The 12,659-nt window shown below is 55.0% G+C and overlaps 1 long non-coding RNA gene across 1 annotated transcript; it reads right to left on the reverse strand.

Annotated features, from left to right (window-relative positions):
- Positions 1-1,031: 1,031 nt before the first annotated feature.
- On the reverse strand, positions 1,032-12,371 carry LOC123381676. Its single transcript, XR_006588973.1, has 3 exons — positions 11,742-12,371; positions 1,357-1,568; positions 1,032-1,234 (listed from the first exon to the last, which is right to left on the reverse strand). It is a non-coding gene; the product is annotated as an uncharacterized LOC123381676 (long non-coding RNA).
- Positions 12,372-12,659: the final 288 nt, after the last annotated feature.

The following is a 12,659-nucleotide window of genomic DNA, read 5'->3' on the forward strand; positions in this document are numbered from 1 at the left end:
AATAAGGAGAGAAGTTGCATAGATAGATAGATGATAGATAGATAGATAGATAGATAGATAGATAGATAGATAGATAGATAGATAGAGATAGATAGATGATAGATCGATAGATGATAGATGTATTTGTCACGATCCCTTGTTTACAGCCTCAGCACACACGTAGCATCCGGGTATGTCTGTACACGTCTGTAAGTGAGGGGCTGGGCACACTGAAAGGTGTGTAAGTTGCGTACCAGGCTGTTCACACTGGTTCCACGACAGTGTTAGAAGAAGAGAGGGGAAAGAGACAAGAAATCAAGGGACTGAAACCAAGTGGGGGATATAAGTATGTGTCAAGCAAAACTTTCTGATTGCAGGGAGTCCGTTTGGCAGATTTCGTTACATAAACAAAAACGAATACGCACCGTAGAGCAAGATACAAGAAAAGGAGGAAAAAACATTGATTTGATCAAAGAATAAATGTGCGGACTTCCAAGGCCTACATTTTTTTTAATATTAAATTTATTTTGGGTAAATTTTAGCTTTAACAAGCAAGTTCCAAAAATATTAGCGTTCCCGTAGCATGCCCTTTACGGAGTCCTTCGTTGTTAATATCTTCCATGATCACAGTGTAGTTGTCAGAACTAAGGAATTGACCTTGGCACATGACTATTAACTAAACTGAGGATCTTACTTGGAATAAACCACGTTTTCTATAAAAATGGACTTTCAGTCCCCAGGACCCAGGCTAGGCAAGCACACCGCATTTTGTCAGGTTACCATGGCTTTTTTTTTTTTTTAACATGAAATTTGTTGTCAGATTGGTTTCCATACAACCCCAGTGCTCATCCCAACAGGTGCCCTCCTCAATGCCCCTTCCCCACCCTCCCCTCCCTCCCACCCCCCACCAACCCTCAGTTTGTTCTCAGTTTTTAAGAGTCTCTCATGGTTTGCCTCCTTCCCTCTCTATAACTTTTTTTTCCCCTTCCCCTCCCCCATGGTCTTCTGTTAAGTGTCTCAGGATCCACATAAGAGTGAAAACATATGGTATCTGTCTTTCTCTGTATGGCTTATTTCACTTAGTACAACACTCTCCAGTTCCAACCACGTTGCTGCAAAGGGCCAGATTTCATTCTTTCTCATTGGCACGTAGTATTCCTTTGGGTACCATGGCTTTTTAAGACTTACCTGGGCTGTGAGGTCATAGCAGCCTCTCCACGCTCTTTGGTCTTCAGGGCTCCGTCACCACTTTGGTCTATGTTTGCGACAAAGCAGAAAAGTGGTTTCGACCGCCTCACCATGTTTTTCCAAGACACAGGAGGTCATTCTTCATGTGCTTCAGTCTCCCTTTCTAAGGGGGTCTGTCTCACCACCCACCTTCGTGGTGATTCAGTGTGCTTGTGTCGGTTCCAGATCGATCTGAAAGGCCTTTGCCCATTTCCTGCGAGGTTCTGGGCCAAGTCTTCCAAGAGGTGCTGATTGCTGTCAGTCTCTCCCATGCTGAGCCATCCCCTCTTTCTGAAAAGTTCGGCCCAACCCTGTGCCCCCAGCCGGGCGTAGCTCAGTGCCTTGGACCTCAGGTGAGGGATCTATTAAAAGAAGGAAAAGAAGGAGGAAGAGAAAAGTCAAGTCAAGCCCATCTTCCAAGTAGTAGCCTTGTTGCTATTATTTCTTGGTCCTCAGTGAGGACTAGAGGGGCACTCGGCGCCCCCAAGGTAGGGGCGCCTCGGTGGCTCAGTCGGTTAGGCGTCCGACTTCGGCCCAGGTCATGATCTCACGGTTTGTGAGCTCCAGCCCCGCGTCGGGCTCTGTGCTGATGGCTCGGAGCCTGGAGCCTGCTTCGGATCCTCTGTCTCCCTCGCTCTCTGCCCCTCCCCCACTCATGCTCTCTGTCTCTCTCTGTCTCTCTCTCAAAATTAAACATTAAAAAAAGGTCAATTTTATGTCATGCATATTTTAGCACAATTAAAAAAAGAAAAAAACAAGTGTCCGAAAATAATCTTTGGAGACCAGTCTGCACAGCGTCGGAGCGCTCTCTTGTCCTGGGAGATTGAGAGCGGAAACTCCATCAAAGTCTGTTAGGTGCGCGCTGCCCGGTGACCGGAGACACAAGGGGAACCCTGGTGACTGGTGTGCTTTCGTTTGTGCTGTGACCACAGAGAGGAAGTGACAGAAGTGACAGCCAACAAGGGGGGGGAGAAAGTTCATGAGAAGGACGAACTGGAGTGCGGAGTCTGGGAAGACAATGCAGGAAGAGCCAGTGGCCAGGTCCTGGGTGCTCGGCCCCGGCCGCCGCCTCTTTGCCTGGATGAGTGAGGACACGTTCCATCATCAGCCTGCCGGCACAATCGTCCCCCGAGGCTTCGGAGAAAGGCAGTGGGGTGATTCACCCAGAAACCCTACGGCGTCCTGTGGGCACGCACACATCAACGCATCAGCACCGGGATGCTTTGACAGCTGGAGGTATTGTCAGAGGCACCCTCGTTTCTTTCTTTCAAAAGCCTAGCCCCGTTGAAAAAGAAAGAGAAGTAGAAAAGTAGATTAAGAAGCAGTGGGATGTCGCCTGGTGTGTGAAAGGGATCAGACCGTGACGGCGTGATGACGTGGGACCCGTGCGCTTAGGGGTGAGAATTTCATGTCCCATGCACTATTTATTTGCGCTCGTGAGAGGATTTCAGCGGGGGGAATAAAGATGAACTTCATAGGGTTTTCAGGACGGTTGACGACCCCCTGCACGGTGGTCCTAGCCACATAACAAATCGCAGCGGCTTTGAACTGCAGACCTTTATTAGCTCGCAGTTTGCGTGGGTCCGGAGTCCTGGGGGCGCTGGCTCAGGGCCGGGGTGCCCACAGTGTGCACTTCCTTCAAGGACCGAGGCAGAGGGCAGGCTCCTCCCCCCACTGACTCTCGTGCCTGAGGCCAGGACTCTGCCGTTGGCACGCGAGGGGCCCAGGGACCCCGTCCTACACCGGGCATGTGCCAGCCTCCTGCAGAGCAGAGCGAGCAGGGAAAACCAAGACGGGGGCCCCCGGGTGGCTCAGTCGGTTAAGCGTCTGACTTCGGCTCAGGTCATGATCTTGCAGTTCGTGGGTTCGAGCCCCACGTCGGGATCTGCGCCGACAGCTCGGAGCCCGGATCCTGCTTCGGATTCTGCATCTCCCTCCCTCTCTGCCCCTCCCCTGCTTGTGCTCTTTCTCTCAAAAATAAATAAACCTGAAGAAAAAAAAAAGAGGGAGAAAAACCTTATCAGGAAGTGACCCCTCCTCTGGAAGCAAGTCACTGGGTCCAGCTGTCACTCAGGGAGAGGGGACCACAGGGAACTGTGGATTACCTCAGGTCCTGGGGGCCCTTTTGGAAGCTGCCCGGCCATGATTAAGATAAGGACGGACGCTGGCATCGTTGGGAACAGAGGCTCAAGGTGAGCTATGGCGGGCGGAACGCACGCGGACTTGGCTGCCCTCTTCTCTGACAAGGCATGGGAACGCGGGGGTCGCTTCTAGCAGGTGGAGGGGAGGTGGCGGGCAGGGGTGCAGGGGCAGATCTGGGTCCTCTTGAGGGAGCCCTGAGCTGAGCGGCCGGAGCCCCCTCTGCTGCGAGCGGGGTCAAAGGCGGGTCTTCGCCTCCATCAGGAGTCATGTCTGTGCTTTGCAAGGGTGGCCCCGGGAGCGCTTTGGAGGAAAAGGTGTGAGGGCTGCGGAGGAACCGAGGTGAGCAGAGAAGACACGTCCGGAGCTCCCTGTCCCCGGGCGGGGGGGGGGGTTCCATAGGCACGTGGCTCAGCCAGGGAGCCTCGCTGGCAGGCGCCTTGACCTCCACCTGCACTGGCCTCCCGGGCAGTGCGCTCAGGCTGCTGGAGAAGGAGGCAAGGGGTTTCTTCTCCCGTCTCACTATTTTCTCTTTTCCCCTTCTTCCCACTTTGGAGTTTCGGGGCCCGCAGGTTGAGCCGAGGGGAGAGGGGGGGAGGAGGAAGCCCCCGTCTGGTGTGCTGGTGTGGGCACCTTCTGGGTCTGCTCGTGGGCCCTCCGGGGCAGGTACAGGTGGAGAGCACGGCCAGGGTGCCCTCTGTGGCTCTCCCGGGGACGTCCCGGGCTGGGTTTTGCAGCTGGCGGCCGCCAGGCCGGCACAGCGCCTCGCCTCAGGCCCCCGTGTGCCGGGTGGGGCTGCCCTCGCTGGGCCTTAGCTTCGCCCCTGCACCGCCGGCCCGTGCCCTGCTCACACCATGTCCGCCGTCTCCAGCCCACCCTGTCCCCCCGCGTGTCCCCAGCTCCACCAGAAGCCCCCGGAAACTTTGACCCGCCCTGGCAGGGGAGGGTTGTTCTGTGACCCTCACAGAGAGGTACGGTTCCCTGCAGTGACAACGCCCCGAGGGTGCCCTGAAGGATCCCGCTAGGATAGATCTCTCACCCCCGTGAAGTGCCCTTCCGCTGAGTGGGGACGGGACCCGGCCACTCACTCCTGACAAACAGATACAGTTGAAGTGATGGGATGCCACCTCCTAGTTCATGTTACAGAAAGACTGGGCGGAGGGGCGCCCCGGGGGCTCCATCAGCTGAGCGTCCGACTCTTGGTTTCAGAGCAGGTCGTGATCTCACAGTTCATGAGTTCGAGCCCCACTATGAGCTCTGCAGAGCCTGCTTGGGATTCTCTCTTTCTCTCTCTCTCTCTCTCTCTCTGCTTTCTCTGCCCCTCCTCCACTCTCTCTCAAAATAAATAAATAAACATAAAAAAAAAAAGAAAGAAAGGCTATGAGTTCAGTCTTTTTCACTCTGATCTCTTTGGAGACTGATCCAGCTTGTTGCTGTATGCTCAGGCCTGGCCCCTTACTGATGGACCTTGCTTTATTTAATTATCCACCCACTGAAGGGTATCAGAGCCACGCCCAACGGTTGGCGACTGGAAGTAAAACTGCATGAACATTCATGCACAAGTTTTTAGGTGAACTTTGTCTCCATTTCTCCAGGGTCAACGCCTGGAGGTGTAGTTTCTGAGTCGAACGCTATTTATTGCGCGACTGGTTTTTTTCAGAAACTGCGAGAAGAGAAAAGCAAGATGCTTGTATCATTTTCCGTTCCCGCCCGCAAGGCGTGACAATCCAGGCCACCGTGTCCTCACCTACAGGTGCGCCGACACCATTTTATCCTATTTATTTTTTTTATTTAGCCATCTGACAGCTGTGTGATAACGTCTCCCTGGGTTTTTAGCGCGCATTTATTTCCCTAAACGCAAATGACGTTGCACACCTCTCCATGTGCTTGTCCGTCATCTGTGTGTCCCCTTCACGTCTTTTGCCCGTTTTCTTTTTTTAAATTGTTTATTTTTGAGAGAGAGACAGAGTGTGAACAGGGGAGGGGCAGAGAGAGAGGGAGACACAGAATCCGAAGCAGGCTCCAGGCTCTGAGCCATCAGCACAGAGCCCGATGCAGGACTCGAACTCATGGGCTGTGAGATCCTGACCTGAGCCCAAGTCGGACGCCCAACCGACTGAGCCCCCCAGGCGCTCCTCTTTTGCCCATTTTCTAATTGGATCGTTTTACTCTTCAGTTCTGAGAGGTCTTCCTGTCCTCCAGACAGTAGCCCTTTGTCAGATGTGTGACTCGTGAATATTTTCTTTCAGCGTGTGGCTTGTCTTTTCATTGTCCTGGAGGGTCGTTTGCAGGGCAAATGTGTTTAAATTTTGATGAGATCCAATTGAACAGTCTGTCCTCCTTTGCACCAACGGTCTAAGACGCCGTTGCCTGGCCTTGGATCCTGAGGTCCCCCCTGCAACCTTTTCCCCTAAAAGTTGTTCGGGGCGCTTCCTGTTCATGCACACAGTGGAAGGGAGAGGGAGACGGGCGTCCGCTTCAGCTTCCCAGCAGCAGGATTTAAATAAGCCTGTTTGCCACCACCCAAGACCGTGTCCTTCTGACACTGCACTTTCTCAAAAAAGGGGGTTCAAAAGATGGCCCTCAGCAGAAGGACCGGGTGGCGGGGGGCGCCAGAATTATCCCGGCTCCCAAAACCCAACACGCCAACACGTTTCCAGGAGGGTGCGTGTTTCCAGCTAGAAATCACGACTGGAGCCATGAAGCTGTATGAGCAAATCTGGGGACGGGGGAGGGGGGCAATCTCTTTGCAAGAGTAAGTATTGTTTGTGGAGCCAACATCGGCCAAAATGAAATTGTGTTGGGGAGAGATTATCATCATAAAGAGAGCTTGATCTGTTCAAGGTCACGTCCTCAAGTGGCTGTGAATTGTTTCCAGCTTCTGTTTCTCCCCCCCACTCCTTAAGGGGAGTTTTATTATTTACTTTATTTGGAAAGTATGTTCTGGGAGTTTATCTATTTTTTTTTACCTTTATTTAATCAGTAATGAATTGGTTATATAAAGGAAAATAAATCAAGTGTTTTATTTTTTAGTTTTTTTAAGTTTATTTATTTTTAGAGAGAGAGGGAGAGAGAGAGAGAATCCCAAGCAGGCTCCACACTGTCAGTTCAGGGCCTGACGTGGGGCTTGAACTCATGAACCGTGAGACCATGACCTGAGCCAAAATCAAAAGTCAGAGACTTAACTGACTGGGCCGCCCAGGTGCCCCTAGGTCGAGTGTTTTATTAATCCATTTTTAAAAATGGGTATTCTGAGCGCAACTCAAATCTTAAAAAATGTGCTTTTATTAACCCAAAGTGATGTCCTGCCGGTCCCTGGCGTGAACAGGCAGGAAACTATACGAGGGCGTGAGGGCCAACAAAGTTCAGCAGGCTGGACGGCTTCAATAACAGAAACATATTTTCTCCCAGTTCCAGAGGCCAGGAGTCATAGGTCAAGGTTTCAGCTAGGTTGCTTCCTTCTGAGGCCTCTCTCTTCGGTGTGTAGATGGCCGCCGTCTCCCTGGGTCCTCACGTGGTTGACTTGTGTGTGCCCGTGTCCTGATCCCCCCTTCTAATAAGGACCCCAGTCACGCTGGGGTGTGGCTCACCCCCAATGAGCTCATTTAACCTTAATTACCTCTGCGAAGAGCTCACTCCCAGTACAGTCACATTCTGAGGCACTGGGCTTAGAACTTCAACACATGAATTTCGGGGAAACACATCTATCCCATAAGAGAGAGTGAGCCCAACTGAGGCCACGGCCCACATCGTGTGCCGCCATCTTGCTTACGTGGCCTTCTGCATGGCTTTCCCACCATCTCGTGGCTCCTTCTTGAAGGCACCTGGCCCCTTCACCTTGCCCAAGGCTGGACGTTTGCCTGATGAGAACTGTCTTCTATCACGTTTGCGGTGTGTTTGTTTGTCCGTTGTGTAAAGATTCACGCATCATGAATACCACGGACAGGATCTCTCTAAAAAGGCTACTGTGACCTTTGACATCTTTCCCCGGCTCCCCTTTCAGGGCCCACCTGCCGGCCCTCTGACCCTTTCCTCGTCCTCACAGCCAGATCTTGCTCCGCACAGTGTGCTGCAAACCAAAGGGAGAAGCACGCATCGCTGTCTACACTGCGTCTACCGCCCCGGCTTCAGTGGTATCGCGGGGGATGAAAATGTGTTAAAGGAGCCTAACTCAAGGCTGGGCTGTCGTGCACACACTACTCTCCAGAGTCTGCCCAGCCCAGCAGGAAGGAGAAAGATTTCCTCCTGGCCGACAACAGCAAGCTGTTTTGCCCGTAGCCAGCGCGAGGCGGCCATCACCCTGGTGGCCCGCAGCCAAGGAAGAACGACCACCGCTTCAAACGTGCACTGTCCTCTAATAAACTTATTCAGAAAGACACCTCCCAGCTTCCTCCCTTCCGTTATGAAAGGACTCTCCTTTGTTCTCCAGGCTCGTCCGTGTTTTGTCCACCCGCGCTTGTCCGGAGTTCCCACACTTCCGCTGTTCCAAATAAACTATATTTTGCTGGCTGAATAGCTTACCTTTCCCTTTTAAATTAAAAAAATAATAATAATGTTTATTTATTTTTGACAGAGAGAGAGAGGGACAGAGTGTGAGTGGAGGAGGGGCAGAGAGAGGGGGAGACACAGAATCGAAAGCAGACTCCAGGCTCCGAGCCGTCAGCACAGAGCCCGACACGGGGCTGGAACCCACAAAGCGCGAGCTCCTGACCTGAGCCGAAGTCGGACGCTCAACCGACTGAGCCACCCAGGAGCCCTGGGTCTGTAGCTTTGATCCCGAGGTGCTTTAGAGGGAAATGCTGGCCCAGAACACAATTCCGTCGACATTTGCATCGTCAGTGCAGCCTGGACGTCCGCCTCCAGGAAAACACAGCTGGAGGACGAAGCCGTGGTAACTCCGGTCTCCTTCTTTTCTTCCGCACCAAGGTGCTGGATGCACAGTGCTCCCCAAGGACGAAAGCCCACTTGGGAGGGAGCGCCAGACACACGAGGGCACCTTGGGTCTGAGTGTGTTTGAGTAGGAGCATGAGTGTCTGGGGCCACACACGCCCGGGAGGTGGTGGCTCATGGGGAAGGCGCCCGGAGCTGGGGTCTCACCTCCTCCGGCCAGCGTGTGCACGAGGTAACTCTGAGCAGGACCCAACCTCTTTGCCAAGTGTCTTCACGCTTTTGTGATTCTTGTGGTTTCCTGATTAAAAGGTTAATTTGTCCACCTCCAGCGTCTCTTTTTACCAACGGCCCTGCTTTCGTGGACTCCAAAGACTACTCTCTTCCCCCTTCCTCCGCACAAGACCCAACCTCCACCCATCTTGTCCCATCCTGGAGACAACTGTGGCCGATGCAGATCCCTCTGTGACGAGCAGAGCAGGTTAGAAGTGTCTGGGCCCCAAGGCTAACTCGCCTGCCCTCACTCGCGGCTCGGGGGCTCCATCGAGCCCCCTGTGTCGGTGCCTCGGCTGAGGGTGCAGACCCCAGCCCGGGCCGGGTCACCGCACCTTGTCCTCAAATAGCCCTGTGTGCTGGGCGCTGCGGTGGACCTCATTCCACAGGTGGGGAAACTGAGCCCCCGGGAAGGTAAGTAACTGAGGGACGTCACCCAAGCCGTGAGTGGGATTTGAGCCCTTCCTGGTGCCAAAGTCACCCTGGATCTTTCTCTCCAGAAGCCTCTGTGTGGGAGACTTTGGGAAGACCGCTTTGGTGGGAAATGCATGGGGTAGATCAGAAGGTTCTCTATCTTTCCCTCCTCTGTCTTCAAAAATACAAAATCATCTGGTTTTCTGCGGGGCAGGGATGCGCCTTCCAGGGGTGGAGGGGGAGTCACACGTAGGCATGAGTCTTGAGGTAGCGAAGGCACGGGACCCGTGGAGGCAGTGAGCCAGTGTGGACGAAAGCCTGCTCGCTGGAGCGGGACAGACCCTCGGGGTCAAACAAGGGTGGGGAGGGGGGAGTCCCTTCACGAGGCCGGCCCAGAGTTGCCACCAGGAGCCCCACCCCACGTGGGGGCATCGGGCCCCTCCCCACAGAGGTCACCGCAAGGAGACCCTGATAGATGGCCCCGGAGGAAGACACTGGCCAGCCGGGGGCCACAGCTCCACAGGGGCCACCAGAAGGCCTTCCAGAATATATTCCACGTGGGAAACCTGGTGTCAGGTTTCCCTGTGGCTCAGGCTCATGCCGACACCCTGCCTTCCCTCCTCTCCTCTCGGCCACGGTGGTCTTCTCCCCCTTGGCATTCTCATGGCCTCCCCACCTCCAGCCTGGGCACCTGCTTCTTCTCCTTAGACCTGGGACCCCTCCCCCAGCCCTTCCTCCCCCAGACCTTCTCCTGAGTAACTCCTCTTCCCTCGTGACACTCGGCTTAAATATGGGGTCCTCAGGAAACCCTTCCGTCCCGCCCTCCCAGCCCGCCATCGCTGACCCATCGAGGATGTCTGCGTGTTTCCCCCCGAGCGCCCCCTCCTGGCCTGCACTCCTCCAGAAAGGCGGAGGCTCCGTGCTGCTTGTGGCTGTGACATTGGTCAGGCAATGAATGACGCGCAGGAGCCAGGCAGGGGCCGGGAACCCACCCAGCCTTCACTCCCCGACGCTGCGGACTCTCACAAAGTACCTAAATCCACCCCACCAAGGAGACGCGGATACCCCCATGTGCACCCAGGACGCCCCTGCTCCAGGGCTTACAGGGGCCCCACGCCTCCCTTCGTGCGGTGCCTGGGCGGGCCTCTGTCCCCCCCACTCCCCTCCTTGCCCCGTTAGCGCCCCAGATGTCCCCACGGGCCAGCGGGATTGGTTCCCACCCCATCCTGGTGGTCTCCATGGAGGCGGGGGCGGGGGAGGAGGATGGGATCCGCCCCCCCTCCCTGGCAGCCTCCTTGGGCCCGGGGGGGGGGGGGTTCCGGTACGGTGGCCAGTGTAGCAAATAAAAGTGGAGGACACCTCGTGAAATATGAATTTCAGCGACATCGAGCAATGTCTCAGTATGGGTATGTCTCACGTAGGGTTTGGAACACACTTAATAGACATAAATTAACCATTGACCTAAAACGTAAATGTTAGCGGGCCGGCAGCCTGCACTTTGTCAGGGGACCCTGCCCAGAGGCCGGCGACATGACTGCTCCACCGATCCTGCCGCTAAGCCAACTGCACTTAAGGCGGAGACTCCCGGGGCTCTGTTCTCAAAGTCTCCCGGCGGGGCCGCTCCCAGGGGGTTCCTCAATCCCTTTAGCCCCCCGGGCACAGAACGTGAACCCTGCATCTCACAATCCTCCTTCCAGACGGGGACTCGGGGCCTCCAAGTCCCCCCAAAGCGACCGGTCCCACTGGTTCGCTTTAAGCAGCCCAGTGATGTGGAGACAAGCCTCACGGGGAGCCATCCCAGGACCGGCCTGTGGCTCGCGTGGCCTAGTCCTGGTCCTCACCTCGCCCCACCCCCAGACTTAGTTACTTAGTTATAACTAGACACACACACACACACACACACACACACCCGTGCACAGGCTCGCACAGACACACATGTACACGCAAACACACACGCGTGCACCCACATACAGGTGCCCCCCCCCATGTGCACACGTATGCACCTGATTCAAAGACACAGACACACAGGAAGGTGATGGCCATATGAAGACAGGCAGAGACTTGGCTGGGGGGGGGGGGGACAGAGTCACAAGCCACGGAACAACACAAGCTGGAAGAGGCAAGGAAAACCCTCCCCTGGAGGCTTTGGAGCAGGTAGGGCCATGAGGACAGCTTTATTTCACACTTGGGGCCTCCAGAACTCGGAGAGAATAAGTCTCTGTTGTGTAAGCCACCCGATTTGTGGTGCTTTGTTATGACAGCCCTGGGACACTAATAATAGCCCCTCCAAAACAAAGTGGTAATGATCAACCCGTACACGAGGTCCATCACCCGGCTGACCCAGAAAACACGGCTAAAATTGGCAAGTCTGATAACAAGTACCTGGGGACTAAGCTCTCACTTAGACACATGAAACCATGCGGGATCTGACCCCCAGGCTGGGCAGGAGCCGGCGAACCATCCGAGCCGCATGAGAGAAAACCGCCCTGGCTCCTGGCGCCCACAGTGGTCCCAGAGAACAAGGCTCAGGAAGCGTGGGGAGGTGCGCGTGGGCCGGGCCGCCGGGGGGATCACAGGGGCCCCGGGAAGGTCTCCTGCGGGGAGCAAGGGGACCCTGCCAGGGACGGGCAGGGAGTGGGGCGGGCTGGGGGCAGATTCGGGAAGGAGGGTGTCGCAGGGTCCGGAAGGGTCCCGCGGGGGAAGCACCATGAGCAGAGAGAGCCTTCTGCCAGCCCCTCCCGCCCCGGGCGAGCGGTCCCTTGCACCACAGAGAGGAACGAGACGGAATCACCTGGACTTGACCAGCCAGGTGGGGGGCTTACCCAGAACAGGCTTCCCTGTGACACTCGCCTCGACGAGTCGGACGCCAGCTCCCGTGTCCTGCCCGGCACAGGTCCATGCGGGTAAAACTCTGTGCCGTCTGCCTGGTGTTGGCGCCCCTCAGCCCAGACAGACAGCTGCCTGTCTTACCAGCATGCCCCAGCGGGCCCTGTGGGGGCAGGGGCCTGAAGGTGCAGGAGATAGGTCGATGCACGCCGTGTCCCTGCCCACGGAGTCCTCCATGGCTCCCACCGCCTCGCCCCAAGTCCCACCGGCTCTCCCCTCCGCCCTTCCCCAGCTTTTATCTGAAATGCAGGACCCTAAGTTCATGAAAACTTTTGATACAGATCCTGCTGTGACGATTAAAAAAAAAAAGTTAATCCCTATGTTTATAGAGATTATCTGTTCCCTTCTGTTTCCTATCCTGGTAAAAATGGTCAGCGCTATTTATAAATTCTGGAGTGAAATGAGTCACGGGCTAATTCAGGAGGCATTATTAAGACCATTTAAGCAGCAGGTAAAGATTTTGAGGCCAGATTAAAGGAGATGTTCCTTCTGATCCCCTTAAAATATCCTGCCTGGGGCGCCTGGGTGGCTCAGTCGGTTAAGCGTCCGACCTGGGCTCAGGTCATGATCTCACGGTTTGTGAGTTCGAGCCCCGCATCGGGCTCTGTGCCGACCGCTCAGAGCCTGGAGCCTGCTTCGGATTCTGTGTGTGTGTGTGTGTGTGTGTGTGTGTGTGTGTCTGTCCCTCCTCTGCTTATGCTCTGTCTCTCTCTGTCTCTCAAAAAAGAAATAAACATTAAAAAATTTTTTTCAATATCCTGCCTGCTTGTCATCACGGTAAACACATGTGTGGCTCCTGAGTTACTTTGCCACCAGCTCTGTCCCCTGCAGCTGTGTGGCCACGAGATTTCACT

The sequence above is a fragment of the Felis catus genome, chromosome D4 (genome assembly GCF_018350175.1).
Source record: "Felis catus isolate Fca126 chromosome D4, F.catus_Fca126_mat1.0, whole genome shotgun sequence".
In the NCBI taxonomy this organism is placed as follows: domain Eukaryota; kingdom Metazoa; phylum Chordata; class Mammalia; order Carnivora; family Felidae; genus Felis; species Felis catus.